Genomic DNA, 27,737 nt, shown 5'->3' with positions numbered 1-27,737 from the left:
CCAAAAACGTTTGCGTAGAAAGGCCAAAAAATAAGTTCAAACCAGCAAACTCCCTACTATATCAAAGCCTTGATTAATTCTAGCCCAATTGACTCAATTGCTGTTAGCCCAACACAAGATGACAGAAATAAGACACTTTCATGCTACTATTAATTTTTTGACCTTGGGAAAAGATATTTGGGGAAAATGTCCCATACAAAAATTTTAAAGTTCGTTTGTCAGAATATTTTTGCAATTCCCGGAATCTTAAAGCACACAATAGTTATGGCAATCATCAGGATTTTGGTACAAATCCTGATGGATCACCAATATCTTTTTGCATTCTTGCTGAAAAATTTGGTAATTGTCATAGTTTCTGGTGCTGTAAAATTCTTGCGCTGAAAATTTTGATGATATTTAGATTAGTTGGTGCTTCAAAATTTTGAGGGATGCTTCAAAATTCTGGTGAGCATGTTTTAAAATTTTGACGCGATGCTATTTTCCTTACACTTTTCTTAATTGGGTCAAAATATAAATAGTGATTTAAAAAAGGTCCATCCAGCGTCATTTTTAGCTGAAAATTGGGTAAAGATAATTGGTCTTGCTGATTTCAATTTAGTCATACTAACTTGATACAATGCCTTCTCTGTCAAACTAATTTTATAATGTATATTTACGGCCCAATACCCCCGCGAATATCTAGTTCGCCAATTTTGACTGAATTGCTACTTTATTATCCCTTTTGACCGTGTATAGAATACTAGCTAGTGCAAGATGCCTCCTGTAGAGGGTCCTATTAGGACTTTTTCTTCTCTCGTGGAAGTTTGAGTCTTCCCTAATGTGAAAGGAGTCTTCTCTTTTTCAAACTCTTATTCCAATCATCTACTTGTGAATTTCTTCATGATCAGAGTCATAAATCTTGTGGTAATATGCAACTTTTTCTCGTGAAGGAAGAAAAGAGTATTGGTAAAACAATATTTTTTATCTCTTTCACTTAAACAATGGCAAATAAGACTGAAGAGAGGTAGAGATATTTCATCTTACCATCTGATGAGGAAAACACTGTCAAGTTAGAGGTACAAGATGTTACAAGTAGCGAGGCGGAATGTGCAAGAAACCTATTTGGAAAGGTAACAACCGATAATCTGGCAAACCTTTAAGTTATTAAGTATACTATAGGTATGCTCTAGGTAAATACTAAATCTTTAAAAGTATTAATTTGTAACGACCCGGTCGATCGTTTAGTATATTTGAACTCCATTCTCCTATTCGATATTCTCCGTATATGTATTGATGTTTTGTGACTTGCGGGATGTGTGGTTTGGCCTTCATGGGGTTCGAGAGTGAGTTGGAATACTTGATTTTATTTCGGAAACCTTAGGTGGGAAGAGTTGACCAAGACTTAACTTTTATATAAACGACCTCAGTTGGTGATTTGATGATTTCAGTAGCTTTGTATGATGATTTTGGACATAGGCGTATGTTCGGATTTAGATATGGATATTCCTAGAGGATTTTAAGCTTATTTGACGGAAGTTGAAAATTTGAAGGTTTAGAGAATTCATAATTTTGACTGGAAGTTGACTTTGATGATATCGAATTCAGATTGTTATTTCGGAACTTGGAATAGTTTCGTTTTATTGTTCGAAACTTGTTTGCAAAGTTTGATTGTGACGCAGATTGTTTATGCTTGAATCAGACGCTTGGTTGAAATCTTGAAAGTTCTTGAACTTAAGAGAGGTGCAACTTTCGATTTGATCTTTGATTCATAGATGTGATGTTATTGTATGTGTTTGGAAGCTTTAGATAGGTTGGGGTTGTGTTTATGGAATTTTTGATATGATGGAGCAGGGTTCTTGGTGGCTCGGGTGAGTTTCAGATCACCCACAATATTTTTTGCATTGTAGATTTTACTGGTGTCAAGTTTTTCATCGTGATCGTGGAGTGTATTTTGGGCCTGGGAGCTATTGCCCTTTGCGTTCGCGGATGGAAAGGAAAATAGCTTAGTTTTGTGAGGAAGGCCTTCACGTGGGTTAAATCACGTTTTCAAAGAGGCCAAGCTAGCTGGGGGACGCATCGGCCTTTGTGTTTGTGAAGTGTGCTCGCATTCGTGGAGGATGGACTGCTTGTGCATCGTGTTCGCGTGACCTGTGTCACGTTGACATAGAGTAACTCTGTGACAGTGACATGCTGTGTTTCGCAATCGTGAAGATTTGGACCGTGATAGTGAAGGTTTTACCTGGGCAGTACATTTAAGTGAGGATTTGAGGGTTTTACTCATTCTCTTATATTTTAAATGCTAGACTTGGAGAGAGGCGATTTTGTTTGGAGATTTTCTCACAAGACTATGGGATAAGTGATTTTTACTCATTTATAAAATTATTTCTAGAATCTACATGGATTATTAATACCTAAAATATAAAATTTTGAGGTAAATTTGGGAGTTATTCCTACAACTTAAGAGGGTGAATTTTGGAATTTGAGGGTCGATTTGGACTTGATTTTAGAATCTAATCAAATATTTGAACTCGTGGGGTATAGTAGTCGGGATCTACCCCTTGACTCGGGTTTTGACCATGATGGCCACGATTGACTTTTGAAATTTTGATTAAAGATTAAAGCTTTATTGTTTGGAATTGATTCCTATGATCTTGTTTGACGTTATTGAGTTGCTTTAGGCTAGATTCGAGCCGGTTGGATGAAACTTCTAAGGGAAAGGCGTTCATGGAGTATTAATTTTGCTTGTTTGAGGTAAGTATCTTGCCTAATCTTGTTGTGAGGGAATAACCATTAGGATGTGACCTTATTTGGCTAATTGAAATATTTGAAAAATGATGTATATGCGAGGAGTGTATGTGTATGTACTATGTATGATTTCGACCAGATTAGAATTTAGGCTTCTATTATGCATTGTTATTATGAGTTAAAGACCATGTATAGGCCTTGATATCTTGTTTGAACATGGTACTCATTATTATATGGCGCACCCCCTAATCTAAATTGTAGTTATACACTTTGCACATGCATACACCTTAGTATGTTGTTTTCCTCAGCCCATGAGTGTGTGAGTTGATATCCATAGGTGTATATGTGTGGTTCTGTATATGTTTTCTTGCGATGAACTGGATTGAGAGCATGCGAGTTGTCCGTGCGAATGTTATGTTTTTGACACATGAGGTATTCGTGCAACGTGTGGATAAGGATCCATTCCCCTAGGGTTGTCCTCTCATATTTCTTCTTGATGACGTGCACACGGATTATGGAAACTGATAAGTGTTTGGACTTTGTGGATTTTCTTTATATGAAAGCTTCTGGACGTATATATACCTTTTATGCATAAGTCCTCTATATGCTGATTCAATCGATGAAGTGATTCATAATACATATTTTCTCTATATTTTAAATATGTGTAGTTTGACTTACTATTCTTGCATATATTCTCTATATGTGGACCTATTAGCTAGATTGCGATGTTTGAGCATATCTTCTCTATGTGCACAGTTGGTTTTACCTATACCTTATGCTTAGATCAGTACTATTGTTGTGTACATATATATATATATATATATATATATATATATATATATATATATTTGTGAACTATACATGTTTGGTAGTGTGTATCATTGACCACTTCATCACTACATCGCCGAGGTTAGTCATAATAATTACTGAGTAAATGAGGTCGGTTATACTCATATTACACTCTGCACTTAATTGTGCATATCTAAGAGTTGGACCCAATTGAACATTAGTTGTTGCTGTAGAGACCAAGGTAGAGTTGCATCCTGATTGTAGTCCCTGGCGTCTCCTTCTATCCTTTCATTACTTTTATTGTATCAGACAATATTCTATATTAGCAAACTTATGTTCTTATATTAGATCTCATGACTCAGTGTTACCAGTTTCTCGGTGTCACACCCCAAACTCGGGGAGCGTGACCGGCGCTCAATCGAGTGAACCCGATCAAGCAAGCCTGTTGAATACTTTCTACCCAAATTCACCTATGATTTAAAGAGAATACATAAATTTGTTAATTAACCAATAAGGAGATCATGTAAACAACACCAATTTTATTACCATTAGTTACTTCATTTAATAAGTCTCAAAATACACGCATTTTCGTCGTTTGAAGTGGAACAAGTGATCAAAACACAACATAACTTGTTTGACTTTTCCAGCACCTATATAGAACCCACACTATGTCTACAGAGCCTCTAAAAGATACAAAAGAATAGTATGATAGTGCCGGAAACAAGGCTCCAGCTATACCTCAAACATGATAATATAATGAACAAAAGATACATGACCCTGGAATGAAGTGGGGCTCACCAAGTCTACTGGGAATAGGGTGTACCACTATCGCTGATCAATGCCGCCTGCCATAGAACCACCTATATCTACAACGCTCCCGACTAAAAGGACATTAGTACTGTCAAATAGACTAATATATATGACTAAATACCCTCTCAAAAGAACGAGCAGTAATACAAGTAAGGGCAATCATAATATCAGTTAATGCCTCAAACAATTACCACATATCAAATTAAGAATAAGATAAGTTTTCAATTAAATTTCCATATTTTAAGTTGGGAAATCTTTAGTACCGATATACCACCATGTGTGTGGCGTGGCCCCGATCACGACCCGATCGGCTAGGCCGTCTCATGTAAGATATCAACCACAATCACAATTTCAGTTATAATTTCCAATATAATCACCACCATGTGTGCGGCATGGAGTCCGATCATGACCCAATCGGCTAGGCCGTCTCATGTGAGATATCAACCACAATCACAATTTCAATTACAATTTCCAATATAGTCACCACCATGTGTGCGGCATGGCGTCCGATCACGACCCGATCGGCTAGGTCGTCTCATCCGAGACATCAACCACAATCATAATCACAATTCCGATTTAAATTATAATTTCCAGCACAATCACCACCATATGTGCGGCATGACGTCCGCACGACCCGATCGGCTAGGCCGTCTCATCCGAGACATCATCCTTTTCAATCAATCATCCCATTTCATACTTCTTGCATACCTCTTTATTTTATTGGCACTAGTGGTTACAATTATATTATTTCTCTTGGCACGTTGGCCGTGTTTCATATTTCACATTTCATATTTCTCATTTTGCATTTCATGTTTCGTATTTCATACATGCCTTTTCACTTTCAACAATCATCTTGGATTTCTAACAATAAGGTATTTCTATTCAAGACATTTAAGCACACATATGAGCAAATAAGAGTCTTAGGCGCATTAAGATTCTTACACAGTTGTCATTAGCTTTCATTTGAAACACAACCTGAAGTGAAAGCATTTAGATATGCAACTCGTACTTTGAACACATTCTCAAATAGTGGTGCAACATAACAAGAGAATTTGAATTACATATTGAATATGGGTTGAGCAGTGCGTTGAAAAGTTGAAGAAAACTTTTGGGCAGAATAGGGCATTTCCTGTGGCCCACTATGCGGTTGCAGAATCACTCTGCGAGCCATAGAATGGTCGTAGAGTAAAGCAGAAAACTTGGGCAAGATTTGGCACAATTATGCGGTCCATTTCACGGCCGCAAATTTGTTTTGCGGACTGCAGAGTCAATCACAGGATCAACATGAGGAATTTTGGGAAGAGATTCTATGGCCCATTATGCGGCCGCAGAATTGATATGCGGATCGTAGAACAACCGTATACCTTGGTAGAGATGCCCAGTTCCAAATGCACATGATTTTCTTGATCAGTGTCACCAGGTTCTACGCAGTTTGGGTCTGGTGGACTCAAATGAAGTTGATTTCGTCACTTTTTCATGGTGGCGGACCTATGAGTTGAGTAGGCCAGCTAGTGTAGCACCACTCACATGGTCTTAATTCTCAGTTATCTTCTTGGAGAAGTTTATTCCATATACTCGCAGAGATAAGTTGCATAGTAAGTTTGAGCATCTAGGCCATAAGGGTATTGATCGTGATTTAGTATGAGATAAGGTTGACGGATCTTGCATGTAATGTTGTGTTCTCGATCCCTACTAAGAGGGAGAGAGTTAGGAGGTTCATTGAGGGCCTCAATTTTTGTATATGGTATGGGATGGACTGCGAGACTGATACTACTTTTCATCAGGTTGTGGAGATTTTCAGGCACTTAGAGCATATTCGCAGGAAGGAGAGAGAGGAGCGGGAAGGTTTCAAGTGGTTTTGGTGGTGCCTCATCTGGAGGTCAGGGACATCACAATGGAGGTCGTCTTTTTAGACCTATTTAGTTAGCCCATCAAGTTCATTGCGGCTCTACAATCAGCCATGTTTCATATAGTACTTTCCTAGGCCAGTCATCGTTCAACGCACTGCTAGCATAGAGTTCAGATCATACTCCATTCATTCAGGGTTCTTCGAGATGTTATTCAGGTTCTTAGGGATAGTCATAGAGCTAGCAGCCTTGCCAGATGAGGGGTTACTTTGAGTGTGGAGTCTTGAGTCATATCAAGAGGGATTAACCCAGGCTGTTGATCAGTGTACCACGTTAGGGCACCTAATGCATGATTCTGACGCCAATAGCCACACCACCCACACAATTATAAGGGATGGATCCCAAACCTCCGAGGCCATCCTAGAGGGCTAGGTTAGTCAGGTGGAGGACAAGCCCATTATTATGCTTTTATAGGGAGGCCAAAGGTAGTTGCTTTAGATGCGGTGATCACATGTATTGTTTCAATGTACCATATGGATGCTTCAGTATTATTTGACCTTGGTTCCACTTATTCTTTTTCGTAATCATTTTCTTCTCATTATCTGGATATGGCTCGTGTTCCCTTGATATCCCTATTTATATATCCATATATGTTGGCAATTCTATTATGGTAGATCGTGTGTATCGTTTTTGTGTGGTTGCAATTGGGGGCTATGAAACTAGGGTTGATCTTATATTGCTTAATATGGTTGAATTTGCGATGATTTTTGGTATGATTAGCTATCTCCGTACCATGCTATTCCCGATTATCATGCTAAGACCATGACATTGGCTATGTCAGGGTTGCCAAGGTTAGAATGGAGGGTTTTGGTTGTTCACACTCTAGTAGGGTGATTTCACTTTTGAAGGATCAACAGATGGTTGAGAAGGGATATTTGACGTTCCTAGCCTTTGTTAGAGATGTTGGTGCGTATACTACTATGGTTGACTTTGTCTCCTTAGTGAGAAAGTTTCCTATATATATATATATATATATATATATATATATATATATATATATATATTTTATAAACCTACAATGTGTGACACATGATAGGGATATTAATTTGGTATTGATTTGGTGCCGGGCACTCAACCCATATCTATTCCACCGTATCGCATGGCTCCAATCGAGTTGAAGGAACACTTGCAGGGGTTATTGGATAAGGGTTTTATCAGGTTGAGTATTTCACCTTGGGGTGCGCCAGTATTATTTATGAAGAAGAAGGATGATTCTATGAGAATGTGTATTGATTATAAGCAATTGAACAAGGTTACCATCAAGACCAACTATCCCTTTCCTCGCACTGATGATTTGTTTGATCATCTTTGTGGTGTTCTCAAAGATTGACTTAAGATCGAGGTATCATTAGTTGAAAATTAGGGGTTCGGACATTCCTAAGTTGGCTTTCAGGACTCATTATGGACATTATGAGTTCTTGGTAATGTCTTTTAGCTTGACTAATGCCCCAATAACGTTTATGCACTTGATGAACAATGTGTTCCAGCCTTTTTTGGATTCTTTGTTATTGTGTTCGTTAATGATATCCTTTTATATTCCATAGTAGTGAGGAGCACAAGCAACATTTGAGGATTGTGCTTTAGATTTTGAGGGAGAAGAAGTTGTTCACTAAGTTCTCCAAATGAGAGTTTTGGTAGGATTCAATGGCATTATTGGGCCACGTGGTATCCACTGATGGGATCAAAGTGGATCTGAAGAAGATTCATGTAGTTCAGAGTTAGCCCGGACCTTTTACCGCTACAGAGATTAGGATCTTCTTGGGTTTGGCTGGCTACTATCGTCACTTTATAGAGGGGTTCTCGTCTATTGCAGCTCCATTGACCAAGTTGACTCAAAATAGCCCTCCATTCAAATGGCCCGACGAGTGTAAGAAGAGCTTTCAGAAGCTCAAGACTGCTTTGACCACAACTCCAATTTTATTACTACCATTATAATTAGCGTTGTATATGGTTTACTGCGATGCTTCAGGGGTTGGTTTTGGGTGTATGTTGATGCAGGACGGAAGAATGATCGCCTATGCTTCGCACCATTTGAAGCTTCATGAGAAGAACTTTTGGTCCATGATTAGGAGTTAGCTGCTATTGTGCACATGCTCAATATTTGGAGGCATGACTTAGAAGGGCGCTCCATTCATATGGTCTGACGAGTATAAGAAGAGATTTTAGAAGCTCAATACTGCTTTGACTACAACTCTAATTTTGGTATTGCCTTGAGGATTGGGGTTGTATATAGTTTATTGTAATGTTTCACGGGTTGGTCTTGGGTGTATGTTGATGCAGGACAGACGGGTGATCGCTTATGCATCGCTCCATTTGAAGCCTCATGATAAGAACTATGGTTCCATGATTTGGAGTTAGTAGATATTGTGCACACACTCAATATTTGGAGGCATTACATATATGGCGTGCCATGTGGCATTTACACCATTCATAGGAGTCTTCAGCATTTGTTCAAGAAGAAGAATTTTAATTTGAGGTAGCGAAGGTGGTTGGAGTTGTTAAAGGATTATGATATTACTATCTTGTATCATCCGGGAAAGGCTAATGTGTTAGCAGACGCCTTGATAGAAAAGCAGAGAGTTTGAGGAGTTTGACATTTATTCCAGTGGTGGAGAGACCTTTAGCTTTGGATGTTCAGGCATTTGCCAATAGATTGGTGAGATTGGATATTTATATGACTAATAGAGTTCTTGCTTGTGTTGTTGTGCAATAGTCCTTGTTTGAGTGCATTAAGGTTCTTTTGTATGTTGATACCTATTTTCTTGTCCTTAAGGACACGATGTTGTGAAGGAGGTGGCTATTGGTGATGATGGTGTATTGCGACTTCAGGGTCGGATTTGGGTTCCTAATGTTGATGGTTTGAGGGAGTTGGTTCTTGACGATGCTCATAGTTTGCAATATTCTATTCATCTAGGTGATACGAAGATATATCATGATTTGAAGCAACATTATTGGTAGAGAAGGATATTGTTGGGCATGTTTCACGATGTTTGAACTGTTAACATGTCAAGTATGATCATCAGAAACCAGGTGGTTTTCTTGAGAAGTGTCACGACCCTAAATTCACCTAGTTGTGAAGGCACCTACCCCCACCCGCTAGGTAAGCCAAACAATATTCAACCCAACTCTAATGAAAATAATAAGAAATCATTAAGTGAAATAACTAAATTTCTAAACAATAACCCAAGGATCGGTAGTACAAGTCATGAGCCACTAAGACTTAGATTTACAAAGTTGGTATGAAAACAACATCTATTTGAAATATACATAAATAGAATACGAATCTAAGACTACCAAGGACAAGTGATAGCTATGTCCGAAAATCAGGTACATCTTCAATGTCAGCTCTCGCCATACACAACAATATCAACTCCAAGATATGCACGCAAGTATGAGTACAACCGACCCCATGTGTTCAATAAGTAAAAAACTTAACCTCAGGCTGAAAGCAGTGATGAGCTCAGAAGAAGGTTAGTGTTTAACACCAATAATCAATAACGACATATGATATAATGATGAAGGTAAAATAGAACAACTCGAGAAATATCATGTTCGTACACAAATACAGAAAATTAGACATGCTTTTCGAGTATAGTAGTCAAATCCCCAACCTTACCACCGAAATCACTAAAACATAAAATTATCAAGAAAATTGTGGTTTACAACTTTCAACAACAGGTAAAACATTTTCTTTACTATCTAGCATGAGGAAAATACATCTTTATGCCTACATGTCAAGTCAATAACGTCATATTACCATCTAGCATGAGGAAAATACATCTCTATGCCTAGATGTCAAATTTACATATCAAATCAATAACATCATATTACCTACTAGCATGAGAAAAATACATCTCTATGCCTAGATGTCAAATTTACATATCAAATCAATAACGTCATATTACCTACTAGCATGATGAAAATATATATCTATGCCTACATATCAAATATACATATCAAGTCAATAACGTCATAGCGAATCCATCAAATATACTCACACGCAACACGGTCACGGTGCCTAGCACAAGTTCCCCGCACCATCACACACACAACCACACTCAACACTGTATGGGTGCTTGGCACAAATACCCCTCACCAAAACACATATATGACTCTATGCCTGCACTCACCATGAATACCAAACTCTGAGGGGTGGATCTTTTCCAATGGATGATCTGATGTAATCCAACAATAAATTGCATATAGCCCAACATGGATCCTAGTGCACACGTCGCCCCCTAGACAATACCACTTAGTACAATATGGGGATTGCATATGCGTCACCTCAATACCAATAACTGTCAGCCCAATGTGGGGTCTCGATGCAAGAGTTGCCTAACTATCAATAAACGTGGCTCTATGGCCAACATCAGTCATCAATCCTCTCAAGTCTCCATATACCAACATCTCACAGAAACATAATCCAATATACAACACAAAATAAAAATGTTCCACAAATTCAACTCAAAGCTCATGTCACTTACAATGAAACCAATTACATGTGAGATACATATCAAATATGCACAAAGACATAAATATAACACGCGGATATAATTATCATGACTGAAAAATATGACTACGATTAATCCAAATAGCTCGACATAGCAAAATATCCCTATCATGTCTCAAACAATTAAGCAGATAGCATAGACATGACTTTTAACATGAATAATAACTCATGTAGTCATACAAATGGAGAAAACATGGTATCAAGGGAGCATGATAGCAAAATAAGGCATATAATAGCCTAAGAGATATCCGGATATGAGAAATCATGATGCACAAATATATGCTCGTCACCTCGCACATACGTCACCCCAACACATAACAAATACCATAGGCAACGAAAACATACCCTTAAATCCAAGTTATGATATGCTACTTACCTTAAACAAGCCAAATCCATACTCTAAAATTGCCTTCCTACGCAAATCGACCTCCGAGCGGCTTGTATCTAGACAATAGCTACTCCAAAATATCAAATAATGACATAGGAATCAAACCCAAATGATAAAGGTCAAATCTTTAATCAAATACTCAAAACCAAAACGTCAACCTGGGCCTGTACCTCGAAACTCGACAAAACCTTCAAATTCCGACAACCCATTCAAATACGAGTTCAACCATATTAGTTTCATCTCAATCCGACTCTGAATGATGTTCAAAATCCAAATATTCACTTTAAAAAAGTTCTGACAAATACCCCCAATTTCTCTTTTGCATTCATCAATCAAATGTCAAAATCAAAGATGTAATCATGTATAATAATTAAATCCAAGAAAAAAGTACTTACCCCAATCCAAATTATGAAAATCCCCTCCAAAATCTCCCAAATTCGAGTTCCCAAACTCAACATGTGATAAAATAACTCAACCCTCGAATATAACATGTTCTACCCAACATTTTCACATATGCGAACCTAATACCACTTTTAGGGTACTGCATCTGCAGAAACACTATTGCAGATGCGTGAATCACTTAAGCCCTGTTCAACTGCATTTGCGGATAAACCCTACCTTCGCATATGCGCACATACCCATCCTCCGCTAACATCGCATATGTGGACCCCCAAGCGTATCTGCACTTCCACTTCTGCGAACAATCTCCGCATTTGCAAACAATCTTCGCATTGTATGCACCAAATGCTGCAGATGTGCTATCGTATTTGCGCACCTCCCTTCGTAGGTTCGATTTCACCAGGCCTGCCAACCTTCATCCACACTCAATCACCTTCCGGGTGGTCCGAAACCCACCCAAGCCCCTCAGGACCCCGCCCGAGTATACCAAAAAGTCCCAAAGCATAACATAGACCTACTTTAGGACTCAACTCATGCAAAATAACACAAAAACCATGAATCATCAATCAAGATCAATCTCTTAAGTTCATTAACTTCAAGTTTCGAACCAAATATTCGATTCAAACCTAATTAACACGAAATCCAATCAAACTTTACACACAAGTCCCAAATGATAAAACAAATATATTCCAACTTCCGAAAAAAATCATCCAAACCCGGTATCCTCAAACTTAACTCCCGATCAAACCAATGAACTTTTTAAACCTTCGAATTGCCAACTTTTGCCAATTCAAACCAAACATTCTAGAAACATCCAAATGCGAATTCGGGCATACGCCCAACTCTAAAATCACAATCCAAAACTCATAGATTCATCAAAATCTGATCCGAGGTTAAATTTACAAACGTCAAACTTGGTTAGCACTTCCAACTTAAAGCTTCTAACTGGAGAATAATTCTTCCAATTAATCCCAACCCACTTGAAAACCAAAACCGACCAAACACGCAATCCCTAATGCATCATATAAAGCTACTCAAGACTTCAAACCACCAAACAAAATGCAAATACTCAAAATGACCAGTCGGATCATTACAAGAAGATAGATATACTAGAGTGGACATGGGAGCACATTGCTGTGGACTTTGTGGTAGGTTTTCCACAGACTTTGAGGAAGTTTGATGCCATTTGAGTCATTGTTTATCGTTGAACAAGTCTGCGCATTTTATTTTATTATGACTTCTTACATTTTGGAGAAGTTGGCTTATATCAACATTAGAGAGATTGCTCGCTTGCATGGTGTACTTGTCTCTACCATCTAAGACCCTGACACTCAGCTTACATCATAATTTTGGAGGCCAATTCAGAGTGAGTTGGGCACACAGGTAGAGCTCAGCACTACATTTCACCCTCACATGGATGGGTAGTTCGAGCAACCCATTTAGATCCTTGAGGATATGCTAAGGCATGTGTTATTGATTTTGGAGGCCAGTGGGATCAGTTTCTACCTTTAACGGAGTTTTCTCACAACAACAACTATCGATCTCGTATCGAAATGGCTCCATATGAGGCCTTACATGGGAGACAATGTCGTTCTATGATTGGTTAGTTTTGGCATGGGGAGGCTAGGTTGTGGGGGATAGATTTTGTCTGTAACTCTTTAGAGAAGGTGAAGTTGATCCAGGAGAGGTTTAACACATCTCAGTCTAGAAAAACGAGTTATGCGGACCATAAGGTTCGTGATGTGACATTTATGGAAGGTGAGAAGGTTCTTCTTAGAGTTTCTCCTATGAAGGGTGTGATGAGGTTTGGGAAGAGGGAAAAGTTGAGACCAAGGTTTATTGGTCCATTTTAGGTGTTCAAGAGAGTTAGCGAGTTTACTTATAGACTTGCTTTGCCTCCTTGTCTTTCGAGAGTTCACCGATATTTCATGTTTCTATGCTTCAGAAGTATCATAAAGATAAGTCACATATATTGGACTTTAGTACGGTGCTGTTAGATGAGAATTTGTCTTATGAGGAAGAAACTATAGCCATTTTGGATAGACAGTTCCTGAGGTCTAAATATATTGCATCGGTAAAGGTCCAATGAGACGTCAACCGGTCAAGAAGGATACTTTGGAGATCGAGTCAAATATGCAAAGAAGATATCCACATCTTTTCAGTAGTTCATGCATATTTCTAAACTCATTCGAGGATAAAGATTGTTTAGAGGGAGAGTATGTAATGATCTGACTAGTCATTTAGTGTATTTGCACCCCATTCCTCTATTTGATGTTTCCCGTATATGTGTTTGATGTTGTGTGACTTGCAAGGATGACTGGTTTGGCCTTCAAGGGGTTCATGGAGTGAATTGGAATACTTAGTTTTATTTTGGAAACCTTAAGTTGGAAGAGTTTATCAAGGTTTGACTTTTGTGTAACTAACCTCGAATTAGTGATTTTATAGTTCCAATAGGTTCGTATGTTGATTTCAGACTTAGTCATATGTTCAAATTTAGATTTGGAAGTTGTTAAATGATTTTGAGCTTATTTGCTAAAAGTTGGTAATTTGAAGGTTTAGAGAGTTCATAAGTTTGATTAGGAACTGATTTTGATGATATCAAATTCGGATTGTTGTTTCGGAACTTGGAATAGGTTCATTTGTTGTTTGGAACTTGTGTGCAAAGTTTGGTTGTGATCTAAATTATTTAGGTTTGAATCAGATGTTTGGTTGGAAGATTGGAAGTTCTTGAACTTAAGAGAGGCCGAACTAGTGATTTGATCATCGATTCGTAGATGTGATATTATTATATATGAAGCTTTGGATGGGTCTGAATAGTATTTTATGATCTTGTTGGTTTAATGGGTAGGGTCCCGGGTAGCTCGGGCAAGTTTCTCGGACCACCTAGAGCCTTTTTAGTCTTATAGATTTTGCTGGTGTCAGGTTTTTCATTATGATCGCGGAGGTAATATCGTGATAATAGAGGTAATATCACGATTGTGGAGTGTATTTTGGTGCTGAAAGAGATTGTCCTTCACATTCACGGATGGAAAGGCGTGATCGAATAGTTGTGTGAGGATAGCCTTCACATTCGCGTGGGTTAAATCGCATTCGCAAAGAGGTGGAGTTGGCTGGGGGATGCGTTGACATTTGTGTTCATGAAGTATTCCTAGCGTTCATGGAGGTTGGACTGCTTTTGCATCGGGTTTGTGTGACTTGTGTTGTGTTCGCGTAGAGTAATCGTAGGGCAGTGGCATGCTGTGTTTCGCGATCGCAAAACTTTGGACCGCGATCGTGAAGGCTTTACCTGGGCAGTATATTATGTGAGTATTCTAAGACTTTTAATCATTCTCTCATATTTTGAACACTAGACTTGGAGAGGGGCGATTTTTCTTGGAAATTTTCATGCAAAACTTTGGAATAAGTGATATTTACTCATTTATAAAATTATTTTTAGAATATACGTAGATGATTAACATCTATAATATGGAATTTTGAGGTAAATTTATGGGGTGGGGAGGAGGGCATTTTTATAACTTAAGAGGGTGAAATTGGAGATTTGAGGATCGATTTGGACTTGGTTTTAGGATCTAATCACATATTTGGACTCGTGACGGTGTGAGTAGTCGGGATCTACCCTTTGACTCGGGTTTTGACCATGTGGACTAGGATGACTTTTGAGAATTTTATTAAAGATTGATGCTTTATTGTTTGGAATTAGTTTCTATGACCCTGATTGACGTTATTGAGTTGCTTTTGGCTAGATTCGAGCCGGTTGGAGGAGATTTTTAAATGAAAGGCGTTCTCAGAGTATTAATTTTGCTTTTATTTGCAGTAAGTATCTTGCCTAATTTTGTTGTGAGGGAATAACCCTTAGGGAGTGACCTTATTTGGCTAATTGGAATATGAGAAAAATAACATATATACGAGATGACCAACATATTTGCAGGGCTATGTATGATTTTGAACGGATTAGATTTTAGGCTTCTATTTTGCATTGTTTGGACTGTATTCTTTCTATAAACCATGTTTAATCATTTCTATGAATACGTGAACTACTTGAATCATGTTAAAGATCATGTATAGACCTTGATATCCTGTTTGAAAATGGTACTCGTTATTGTATGGCGTACCCGCCAAATCTGAGTTGTAGTTGTACACTTTTCACATGCATGCACCTTAGCATGTTGTTTTCCTCATTCCATGAGTATGTGTGTTGATATCCACTAATGTATACATGTGGTTCTCCGTATGTTTTCTTGCGGTGGATTGGATTGAGAGCATGTGAGTTGTCCATGTATATATTATGTTTATGGCACATGAGTTGTCCGTGCAGTGTGTGGATAAGGATTCATCCCCTAAGGTCATCCTCTCATGTTTCTCCTTGATGACATACAATGGATTATAGAAACTGATCAATGTTTGAAATTTGTGTATTTTTTCTATATACAAGATCCTTGGATGCATATATGCCTTTAATGCATATTTCCTCTACATGCTGATTCGATCAATGAAGTGAATTCACAATACATATCTTCTCTATATGTTAAATTTGTGTATCTTGACTTGTTATTCTTGCATATCTTCTCTATATGCCGTCCTATTAGCTAGATTGTGACGTTTGAGCATATCTTCTCTATGTGCATAGTTGGTTTTACCTATACCTTATGTTTAGATTCCCGTACTATTGTATACATATATATTCATGAACTATATAGGTTTGATAATGAGTATCATTGATCACTTTCTCCACTACCTGCCGAGATTAGTCATGATAATTATTGAGTATATGAGGTCAGTTGTGCTCATACTACACTCTGCACTTAATTGTGCAGTTCCATGAGTTGGACTCAGCTCAACTTTTGGAGTTGTAGTTGTTGCTGTGGAGACCCGAAGTAGAGCTGTATCGTAATCACAATCCCTGGCGTCTCCTTCTATCCTTTCATTACTGATATTGTATCAAACAACATTTTGTATTAGCAAACTTACACTCTTATGTTAGAGCTCATGACTCGGTGATAATAGTTTCTTGGGATTTGTTGTATTGATTTGGTATTTATCTATGCTTATTTGACTTTTAGACTCATTCATTTTAGTATTGTTATTATTTTTTGCTATTATTTTATGAATGGCTTGCCTAAAAAGGGGGAATAGGCGCCATCACGACAAGTGGTGGTTTTAGGTGGTGACAGAATTGCTAGACCAATTTATTTTAAGTTTGTTTTCGCCTCAAAAGTTGAACTACACGTGTGTTGGCCGGAGAACCATGGTTGTACGATTGATGTTTTGGTATAATTGTATATTTTTTAGTGTATAACTTACCTTACATTTTGGTGTCTTGATATTAATATGTGCGACATTTGAGCTTAGTTAAATTGTTTTATGTGTAGGATCATCGGAATATAAAGACGAGTGAAGGGTGCACATAAGGGTGTTGAAAATACAAGAAAAGAGCACGAAAAGGTTAAAAAGCAAGACCTAGTGCTAGGCCAGGCGACGCTTGGCTTAAGGCCACCAGAAGCTTGTGGCAGGCTGATAACTGTTATTTCTACATGTTTTATACCCATTCTTACCAAAGCTTTGTACATTAACTGCCATAAATTAGTCCCAAAATGCTTACAAGTTGCGCTTGATTGCAGGTTTGAGCGACAAGATGACAAATACCAAAGATCGGCTCAAAAAGGAGTGAAATATGCCAAGTGTCAAAAGACAACTGAAGTGGGGAACAAAATGACTTGTGCGGTCCGCACTGATGTGTCACGCAACCGCACAGGAGAGTTCAGAGGCTGGGTTATTTCAAGGTCAACCTGCGCGGTCCGCACTGCTTTGCCACGCGGCCGCGCAGGATAGTTCAGAGACTATGCAATTTCCAAGTCAAGATGCGCGGTCCGCGCTCCTTTCACGCGGTCCGCGCCCAAGAGTGTCAGAGACTTAGTTATTCAAGGCAAAAGCCCACGCGGCCGCACACCTAATCAGTGCGGTCCGCATGGATGAAGTTCAAAGAGGGTGGATTTGGACCAAAACACCCTACGCGGCCGCGCGTCACATTTGTGCGGTCCGCGTCCCCAGTGTCAGAAGCAAGATATGAAGACCCAAACCCCTACGCGGCCGCGCGTCATTTGTGCGCGGTCCGCGCCAGACCCTCAGGGGTATTTTTGTCCGGTTTTTCCTGTGTAGTATAAATAGGACATTTTACTTTTTAGAGGGTTTTTTTTTGGTTTTTGTCAGATAGCAGCTGAACTCGAGGCTTCATAGTTTTAGCCTATTTTGGGAAATTTCTTCTAGTATTAATGTGGATTTGAGTAGATTAACATTGTAGTTAATTATTATGTCAATTTAATCTACTATTTCTTCAATTTCTGTTTCTATTATGGCTAGCTAAACCCATTAGCTAGGGTTGTGGCTCAACCCTAGTGTGGGTAATTAATGGATGTGATTGTTTAGTGCATGTATGATGTTGGGTATTTCTTATTGGGATTAATCTTATGTTTTCATTAAGATTTGGTGGTTGCAAACACTAAGTCTAGCGTAGTGAGTCTTGACTCTTCTTGAGAAAGAGAGTCTATAACCCCAAGATTAATTCCAACAAGGAATTGGGATGAATCCATGAGAATGGTAGTCCCAATTAACGGGTTAAACCTCGAGAGAGTAATTACCCAACTTGAACCATAAGTTGCTTGAGCAAATTGGCCTACCGAATTGGTCTCGAGAGAGTCAATTGGGCAAAATCACTCTCTCTACCGAGAGGTGTGAGAGTGGGTGCAAAAGTGCAACGGTTATAGCATAAGTCCCATATTCATCATTATTGCATTAGGAATCTCTACCCGTTAGTTGACCACCTAGGTACATGCCACGACTCTAGTGCCTTTCTCTATATTGCATACAACTTAGAATCAATATCTTAGCCTAACTTAGCTTTAAACTTGTAGTTGATAAATTGTAGTTGATAATCAAAAGAAAACAAAAAATGTTAGAAGATCAATTAGGAGCTAAAACATAGTCCTAGAACCATACAAACACTCAACTCCAAATTGAAGCTCCCTGTGGAAAATTGACCCCGATACCACTATTGGGTAAAAGTATTAGCGCCCACTCTTCCTTAGGTTGAGTCCGCTGCGATCACTTTTTGGTGCCGTTGCCGGGGAGCTTTACGGTGTTTGACTATTTGTTAGCTAGTTTTGTGTTTTGCTTCTTTCCTTCTTTCTACTTACTCTATTTGTGTTAATTCACTCAGCTACCAATGGCTTTAAATGCACAAGATGCTATTAATGTGAGAGTGGAGGAGGTGGAAGACGTAGAACAAGAGGAGGTTTTACCCCAAGCACAAAGACGGGGTAGAAATGCTAATGCAAATGTTAATGCTAATGACAACATACCAGACCCTCCTCCACCTCCACCAAGAGTGGCACCAAGAGTTCTACCCAATCAAGGGTACGCAAGTGCAATAGTTCCTCCCCGAATCCGGGCGGGGAACTTCCAAATCACCAATGTCATGCTCACTTTGCTCGAACAACGAGGGTACTTCACAGGCACCTCGGACCAAAACGCATACAAGCATTTGAAGGTTTGTGGATACTTGTTGGGGGAGCAAGCAGACAAATGTTTCGGAAGATGCACTGAGGTTAAGGCTTTTCCCCTTCTCACTTCGGGGGAAGGCATTGGATTGGTTGGAGAGACTCCCAAATCATTCCATAACTACGTGGGATGAGTTAGCCGATAAATTTATTGCCAAGTTCTTTTCTCCTAGTCATATGGTGGCTCTTCAAGATGAGATTCTAGCCTTCAAGCAAGAGCCGACGGAGCCTTTACATGAGATATGGGAGAGGTTTCGGACGATGGTAAAAGAGTGCCCCAACAGCGATATGAATGATGTTATGATCCAACAGACGTTCTATCGGGGTATAAACACTACAAACCAGTGCATTGTCAATCAGTTGGCCGGTGGTAATTTTATGAAGCTTCCATATAACGAAGCTTGTGATGTTCTTGATGAAATGGCCGATACTTCTTCGGCATGGCAAAGCCGGGCTAATGTTCCTCAAGGTGATCCTAATGTTATACACTTGCATAAGGAGTTGCATGATCACGGCCAAGCCATTGCCGAACTCACAACAACAATGAACCAATTGGCTAAAGCGCAACTTAAACAAGTTCAAAATCCACGCCAAGTCAATGCCATGGAGGGAGTGAATATGATGAAAAGATGGCAAAGAGGGCAACAACAACCTCAAGAAAATTTTGCCAACTATGATGATGGTGGTGGATATTCGAATGAAGGTTTTGATGACCAAAGTGAGGAAGTCCAATATGTCAACAACTACCAAGGGAATAGAGGTAGTCAAGGGAATCAACAATGGAAACCCCAAGGTAATTAGGGCAATCAATAAGGTGGCAATTGAAATTACAATAGCAATCAAGAAGGCAATTGAGGGAACAATAATTCGGGGAATCAAGGTAATTGGAACGGGAACAACAATTGGAACAACAACAATGGTGGTCAAGGTGATTGGAACAACAATGGTGGACAAGGTAATAGGGGGCAAGGCTTTCAAAGGCCCCCAATGTATCAACAACCCAATAACCCGCCTCCGTTTCAATCTTAAGGGTCGAGTTCATCGGGCAATGACATGGGTCGAATAGAGAACATGTTTGAGCAAATGATGAAGAAGAATCATGACTCCGATGCTCAATTGGCCTCCCATAACACTTTAATCCATAATTTGGAAGTACAACTCGGGAAAATTTCGCAATCTCTCAACACTCACCTAAAGAGTGCTCTACCAAGTGATACAGTAGTAAACCCCAAGGGTGGGCATAATAATCATGTGATGGCGGTGACCACGAGAAGCGAAAGAGGTGGTGATGTGTAAGCCTCAAGAGGTAATCGAGTTGTGGTTGATGAAGAAGAGTTGCAAAACGATGAGATCCCGTTGGTAGTTGAGGATGTTTTTGAACAAAGTGCAAGTGATGATGTGAGAATTGAAATTGATGAGGGTGAGGAGGAGACTCAAGAGGCCATGAACCCGTCTAGGGAACACGTTATTGATATGCCCAAACCGGTGGTGCCAAAAGCCAAGGCACCCTTGCCTAGACCTCCTCCGCCATATCCTCAAAGGTTGGCCAAGCAAAAAGGTGACAACCAGTTTAAAAAATTCATTAAGATGATGAAGAGTTTGACTATAAATGTGCCCTTGGTGGAGGCACTTGAACAAATGCCGGGATATGCAAAGTACATGAAGGACTTGGTTACTAAAAAGAGATCGATGGAGTGTGAGACAATCAAGATGACACACCAAGTGAGTTCCATTGTACATTCCATGGCTACAAAGCTAGAGGATCCCGGAGCATTCACAATACCATGTACTATTGGAAGTGCCGATTTCGCAAAAGCCCTATATGACTTGGGGGCAAGTATCAATCTCATGCCATATTCGGTCTTCAAGACCTTGGGTATCAGACAACCTCGTCCAACTTCTATGAGGCTTCAAATGGCGGACCGGTCAATGAAGCGGCCTTTGGGGATTATTGATGATGTCCTTGTTCGTGTTGATAAGTTCATATTGCCGGCCAATTTTGTGATCTTGGGTTGCGAAGTGGATTTCGAGGTGCCTATCATTCTTGGAAGGCCCTTCCTAGATACGGGGAAGGCCTTGGTTGATGTGGAAGCGGGAGAATTGACCTTCCATGTTGGAGATGAAAAGGTGGTGTTCCACGTGTGCAAATCAATGAGGCAACCAAATAGCACCGAGGTATGCTCGTTTGTTGACATTGTCACAACGGTTATAGTGGATGACACAAGCGCAATGGCAAATGTTGAGGACCCACTTGAGGCCGTGCTATTGAACATGGATGTTGATGATGATGTTGGAAGGGTGGAGTGTGTGAACGCATTACATGGCATGGGCTCGTATTCTTATGAACCGAGGAAGTTATCTCTTGATCTTGAAAATCGCAAAACTCCACCCACCAAGCCATCTATTGAGGAGCCACCGGTGTTGGAGTTGAAACCACTTCCTCCTCTCCTCAGGTATGAATTTCTTGGTCCTAATTTCACTTTGCCGATTATTCTTTCTTCTTGCTTGACTAACGTGCAGGTTGACGCCACTTTGGCGGTTCTTCAAAAGCGCAAGCGGGCAATTGGATGGACCTTGGCGGATATTCGGGGTATTAGCCCCGCGTTTTGCATGCAAAAGATAATATTGGAGGAGGATGCTAGGCCGTCTCTTGAACATCAAAGGATACTCAATGAGGCCATGCAAGAGGTGGTCAAAAAGGAAGTCATCAAGTGGCTTGATGCCGGTGTGGTGTATCCAATTTCTGACAGTTCGTGGACTTCTCCGGTACAATGTGTGCCAAAGAAGAGAGGAATGACGGTGGTGACCAATGACAATAATGAACTTATTCCGACTCGTACTGTGACGGGTTGGAGGGTATGCATGGACTACAGGAAGTTGAACAAGGTGACTAGAAATGATCATTTCCCATTGCCGTTCTTGGACCAAATGCTTGATCGTCTTGCGGGCCGGGCTTTCTATTGTTTTATGGATGGGTATTCAGGCTATAACCAAATTCTCATTGCCCCGGAAGACCAAGAAAAGACAACCTTCACATGTCTTTATGGCACATTCGCCTTCTCTCGAATGCCATTTGGATTATGTAATGCACCGACGACCTTCCAACGATGTATGATGGCAATCTTCACCGACATGGTGGAGGACATATTGGAGGTCTTCATGGATGATTTTAGTGTGGTTGGGGACTCATTTGTTGAATGCTTGCAAAACTTGGATCGTGTGTTGGCCCGATGCAAAGACACAAACTTGGTTCTTAATTGGGAGAAATGCCATTTTATGGTAGAAGAAAGAATTGTGTTGGGTCACAAAATTTCAAAAAGAGGGATTGAGGTTGATAAGGCGAAAATTGAGGTTATCTCGAAGCTCCCTCCCCCTACTTCTGTCAAAGGGGTGAGGAGTTTTCTTGGACACGCGGGTTTCTACCGAAGATTCATCAAAGACTTCTCTAAGGTAGTTAACCCGTTGTGTAAATTGCTAGAGAAAGATGCCAAATATGTGTTCGATGAGAGATGTATGAAGGCTTTCGAGCTTCTAAAGCAAAAGTTGACGACTACCCCCATCATTACCGCACCAAATTGGAGCTTTCCCTTTGAGCTCATGTGCGACGCTAATGATGTTGCGGTGGGGGAGGTCTTGGGCCAAAGAATCAACAAAATGTTCCATACGGTTTACTACTCAAGTAAGACAATGAATGAAGCTCAAAGGAACTACACGGTCACCGAGAAGGAATTGCTTGCCATTATTTTTGCCATGGAGAAGTTTCGCCCATACCTTATGGGGGCCAAAGTTATTATTCATACCGATCACGCCGCCCTTAGGTACTTGATGACGAAGAAAGATTTAAAAGCGAGGTTAATGAGATGGGTGCTTCTTCTTCAAGAATTTGATTTGGAGATTGTTGATAGAAAGGGTAGTGAAAATCAAGTGGCTGACCACTTGTCTCGATTGGAGGAGGAAGGGAGGCCTTTGGACGACCTTGAGATAAATGATGCTTTTCTGGATGAACAACTCCTCTCGGTTTCAATGCTAGACATGCCATGGTTTGCCGACATTGCCAATTATCTTGTTACCGGTGTGGTTCCGTATGATCTCTCTTCAAACCAAAGGAAGAAGCTCAAGCGGGATTGTTTGTACTATTATTAGGATGAGCCGTATCTTTTCAAAATTTGCACCGATGGTGTAATTCGCCGGTGTGTGCCCGAAGAAGAGCAATTGAGTATTATGGAAGCTTGTCACTCTTCGCCCTATGGTGGCCATCATGGCGGGGCGAGGACGGCGTCTAAAGTGTTGAGTTGTGGTTTCTATTGGACTTCTTTGTTCAAGGATGCCAGTGACTCTGTGAAAAGATGTGATAAATGCCAACGTGCCGGAGGGATTTCGAAGAAAGATGAGATGCCCCTTAACATGATTCTAGAGGTTGACATTTTTGATGTTTGGGGGATAGACTTTATGGGACCATTCGTAAGTTATTGTGGCAACACCTACATCTTGGTAGCGGTTGATTATGTGTCGAAATGGGTTGAGGCCATAACTTTGCCGAATAATGAAGCTCGAAGTGTGGTGGCGTTCTTGAAAAAGAGTATCTTCACGAGGTTTGGCACTCCACGTGCTATCATCAGTGACAGGGGTTCTCATTTTTGCAACCGGGCTTTTGACCTAGCCAAGTATGGGGTAAATCACAAGGTAACTACTCCTTATCATCCTCAAGCGAGTGGCCAAGTTGAGGTGTCCAACCGTGAGATCAAGAGTATTTTGTCCAAGACTGTCAATGCAAATAGGACCGACTGGTCGAAGAAATTGGATGATGCTCTTTGGGCTTATCGTACAGCTTTCAAGACTCCGATTGGTATGTCGCCGTATCGGTTGGTGTTTGGGAAGGCTTGTCATCTTCTGGTAGAATTGGAACATAAGTCTATGTGGGCCCTAAAAAAGTTGAACTGAGAATGGGATGTCACTGCAAATCTCCGGGTTGAGCAATTGAATGAACTTGATGAGTTTAGGTTTCATGCTTACTCCAACTCGTCCTTGTATAAGGACAAGATGAAGTACCTTCACGACAAGTATGCCCGAGGGAAGGAATTCAAAGTTGGTGACATGGTTCTTCTTTTCAACTCCCGGTTGAGGTTATTTTCGGGCAAGCTGAAGTCTAAGTGGAGCGGCCCATTTGAAGTGGTTGGTGTAACTCCTTTTGGTGCCATTGATCTCAAAAATAACAATGGTGAAGTTTTTCGGGTCAATGGGCATCGTGTCAAACACTATTTGGTAAAGATTGATGACAGCCACGTGGTGGCACGCATTCATTTGAAATGACTGTGATGGTAACATGCGTCATGCCGCGACATTAAATCAGGCGCTTCTTGGGAGGCAACCCATGTCTTTTTCATTTTCTTTGTTTTTCTGTTGTAGAGTAGGATTTTTGAGCTGATAGTTTGTGAAGTGTTGCAGGGATAATGTTGAACCAGTGCAGGGCAAAAGTGCAAAATGGTCAATCTCTGAATATTGCCTACGCGGCCGCGCAGCAAAACAGTGCAGTCCGCGTAGGTTTGAGCAGCTGAAGGGTTAAGGCCCAGAAGACCCAGCGCGACCGCATGACATTTCTGTGCGGTCCGCGCTGGAGGACCCAGAATTACATGCTCTCTGACAAAGTTCCCACGCGGCCTCGCATCAAAGCAGTGTGGTCCGCGCTGGGATGGCTGAAAGTACCAAGTCTCTGAAGACTTCCACGCGGCCGCGCACCAAAACAATGCGGTCCGCGTGGATTGAACAACTAATGTGTAGGATGCAAAATCTAGCGCGGTCCACGTCCCTTTTTGTGTGACCGCACTGGTAGGTAGGTACTGGGTCCCAGGGCTTTTCTATAAATAGAGGCCTTGGGCCTCATTTTAACCTTTTCGCCAAATTTACACCTGAGCTATTGTTTTCACTGTTCATCAAGACTAATTGTTCACATTCATTAATCCCTGGTAACAACTCTCATTCATTTCAATCATAGTCTAATTTTTGTTTCGTTTAATTGCTTTCTCTACTAGTGTAACTTCTTACTTTCGTCTTTTTCTTCTTAGTTTAACTGTTAGCTTAGATTTTTGTGTGTTTTAGTTTAATCATGGGCATGGAATATTGTTAAATAACTGAGTAGAGACACGTGGGACCCAAAAAGGTGAACAAAAATTGTATTTAATTGAACAAACACCCGGCTCAATTAAATTAGCCCTACGCGGCCGTGCAGCATTTGTGCGAGGTCCGCGTGACTCTGGTTAAGAGATGATGAACCTCTCTGCGCGGTCCGCGTGCCATTTGTGTGCGGTCCGCGTGAGCCCAGCGCGGCCGCTGTCCAAAACAGTGCGGACCGCGTGCGAAGAGTTTAAAGAGGTCAACATTTGGGTATTTCACCTGCGCGGACCGCGTACCATTTCTGTGCGGTCCGCGCTGAACCAACGCAGCCGCGATCCAAATCAGTGCGGACCACATCAGTTTATTCAGAAAGGTATGTGTGGGTGTCAGTATACTGCACGGACCGCGTGCCTTTTGGTGCGGTCCGCACCCCTCTGTCTGTGTCACTATGTCTGCACTCTTTGCATTCAACTGAACTGTCTACTTCACCTTATGTGCTTCTACTAACAATGTTAGACATGTATTCCTTGCAGAAAATGGTTCAAAAACGAGCGGGCAAAGAAAAAAAACTCGGGAGAGGTGGTTCCTCCCGACGGGGAAAAAGTAAGAGGATTGTGAAACTCACTCCTAAAACTAGGGAATTGATAAAGAAAACCCGGAAGATAATCCGGGAAGCTGATAAAGCTGCATCTCATTCCACGAGGAGTGAGTATGCACCTTCACGGAGCATTACCTCGGAGTCTGCCCCCACCCACATGTCCACTTCATTTCAGCTTCGTGATTCCCCTTCGCCGGATCATGGTAATGTAGCCTCCTCTAAGAAGCCGGTTAATGTCATCTCAGACTCGTCTGATGAGTCCGTAGCAAGAGAAGAAGAGCAATACTCCACATCTCCCACAACTTCATTATCAGGGGAGAGTGGAGGGTATGCTGAGGGAGGTGAGCCACAGGTCGGGGGGATAGAGCGTACTAGAAAACTGGAGGCATGGGTAGACAGGTTTGTTAGTGAGGTTGCTTTCAACAAATTCCGGGAGTGGTGGCCCAAAAGGAAACTGATTCCAGAGAGGCAGTTCATAGATGCCGATCTTGTCCCTCTCAACCCTCATGTGCAAGCACAATTCCGCACTAGAGAGGGTTGAGGCTTCTTCAAAGAACGTGTTGAGATGGCGAATGAGCATATGGTGAAGGAGTTCTACAACAATGTTCACCATATAGTTCGGGAGTCAAAAGCAACTAAAGTGAGGGACAATACAGTTGTGTTTGATGGCAAATCGTTGAATGAATTCCTGGGGTTCGAAGAAGAGGATGAATCGCAATATTTAGAAAAGCTAGCAATGAAAGAGGAGGTTCGTCCTTGGTTGGCCGAGCACTTGGCAGCCCTGGGTACAATCCCAGTCTGGTTGAAAGCACAAGAAAAGATCTTTAGGAACACCCTGAACTTTGAAGCCAAATGGTGGTTGACTTTCGTGTGTAGTCGACTTGACTCGTCTACACATGATCACTCCATTCCTCTTCCTCGTGCTGTCTTGGTAGCATCTATCATGGTGGGTTTCCCTCTGAATGTGGGTAATATTATGATGCGAGTGATTTCTACAGTTGGTCAGGAGACCCAAACAAACTACCCTTTCCCAAACACACTCTCTTTGTACTTCAAAGAATTGAAAGTGAAGAAAAAGAAATATGATGTCAAGGTACCTCCAGTGGCCCCGTACTCATGGTATAGTCAGTTGGGTCCAGACAACCCGAAGAGGGGCAAGAAGAATGTGGCATCCACTTCCACCACACCTGGCCAGTCTGAGGAGCCAGCGGTCATTGAGCAGCCCAGTGAGCCTTCCACCATTCCTGCTACTGATGAGGCATTGCCTCAAGGTCCGTCGTCAGCAGCTGGTCCTTCTATTGTAGCTGACCCGGTAGTCCCTTCATCAAAGACTCACCGGTTCACCGTAAACTAGCTCACCCATTCCCTTGCTAGTTTGAACAACTAGATGTCAGCTGCGACATCCAAGTTGTCTACATTGACCACTGCTGTACAGGCACAGGGAGCACCAGTTACTATTAAGATTCCTTCCTCCATTGAGGATGCACTGAAGAAGATCCTGGCCAACCAAGAAAAGATGATGGCGATGCAGGATGCCTTGACTAAGGCGGTTGGGGCACATGGCAAAGCGTTGGAGAAATTGGCTCGGGAGCACAAGAAGCTGAGGAAGCAGAAGGCTTCCAAGGAGTCAGTGACACAGTTGAGAGTGGATGTGGACAAGCTCATGGCGGATCAGTTGCCAATTAACCTACTATTTGGGGATCCGATTATAGAGCCAGCAGTAGCACAGGTATAGGAGGATGAGTAGAGGCCGAGGAAAAAGAGGAAACTCCCTAGCACTAAGGGAGGTGTGATTGAGGTAGCACCGGTTCAGGAGAGTCCCTCCACTACCCCACCAGTTGATGAGCCAGTTCTTGAGCAGGCACCTATCCCAGCAGCACAGTAGCAGCAGGCCAGGGACCAGTCTGAGGTCCCCGCCAGTACAGAGGACTTAGGAGCCACTGACCAG

At 41.0% G+C, this 27,737-nt stretch overlaps 1 long non-coding RNA gene across 2 annotated transcripts; it reads left to right on the top strand.

Annotated features, from left to right (window-relative positions):
- Nucleotides 1-763: 763 nt before the first annotated feature.
- LOC104243080 (uncharacterized) lies at nt 764-17,796 on the top strand. Of its 2 annotated transcripts, XR_715130.2 has the most exons (4): nt 764-1,109; nt 2,658-2,730; nt 16,897-16,969; nt 17,146-17,796. It is a non-coding gene; the product is annotated as an uncharacterized lncRNA (long non-coding RNA). The 2 variants fall into 2 exon arrangements; XR_715129.2 differs by having other exon boundaries at nt 16,897-17,796.
- Nucleotides 17,797-27,737: the final 9,941 nt, after the last annotated feature.

The sequence above is a fragment of the Nicotiana sylvestris genome, chromosome 4 (assembly GCF_000393655.2).
Source record: "Nicotiana sylvestris chromosome 4, ASM39365v2, whole genome shotgun sequence".
In the NCBI taxonomy this organism is placed as follows: domain Eukaryota; kingdom Viridiplantae; phylum Streptophyta; class Magnoliopsida; order Solanales; family Solanaceae; genus Nicotiana; species Nicotiana sylvestris.
This window is presented reverse-complemented; position numbering and strand designations above follow the sequence as displayed.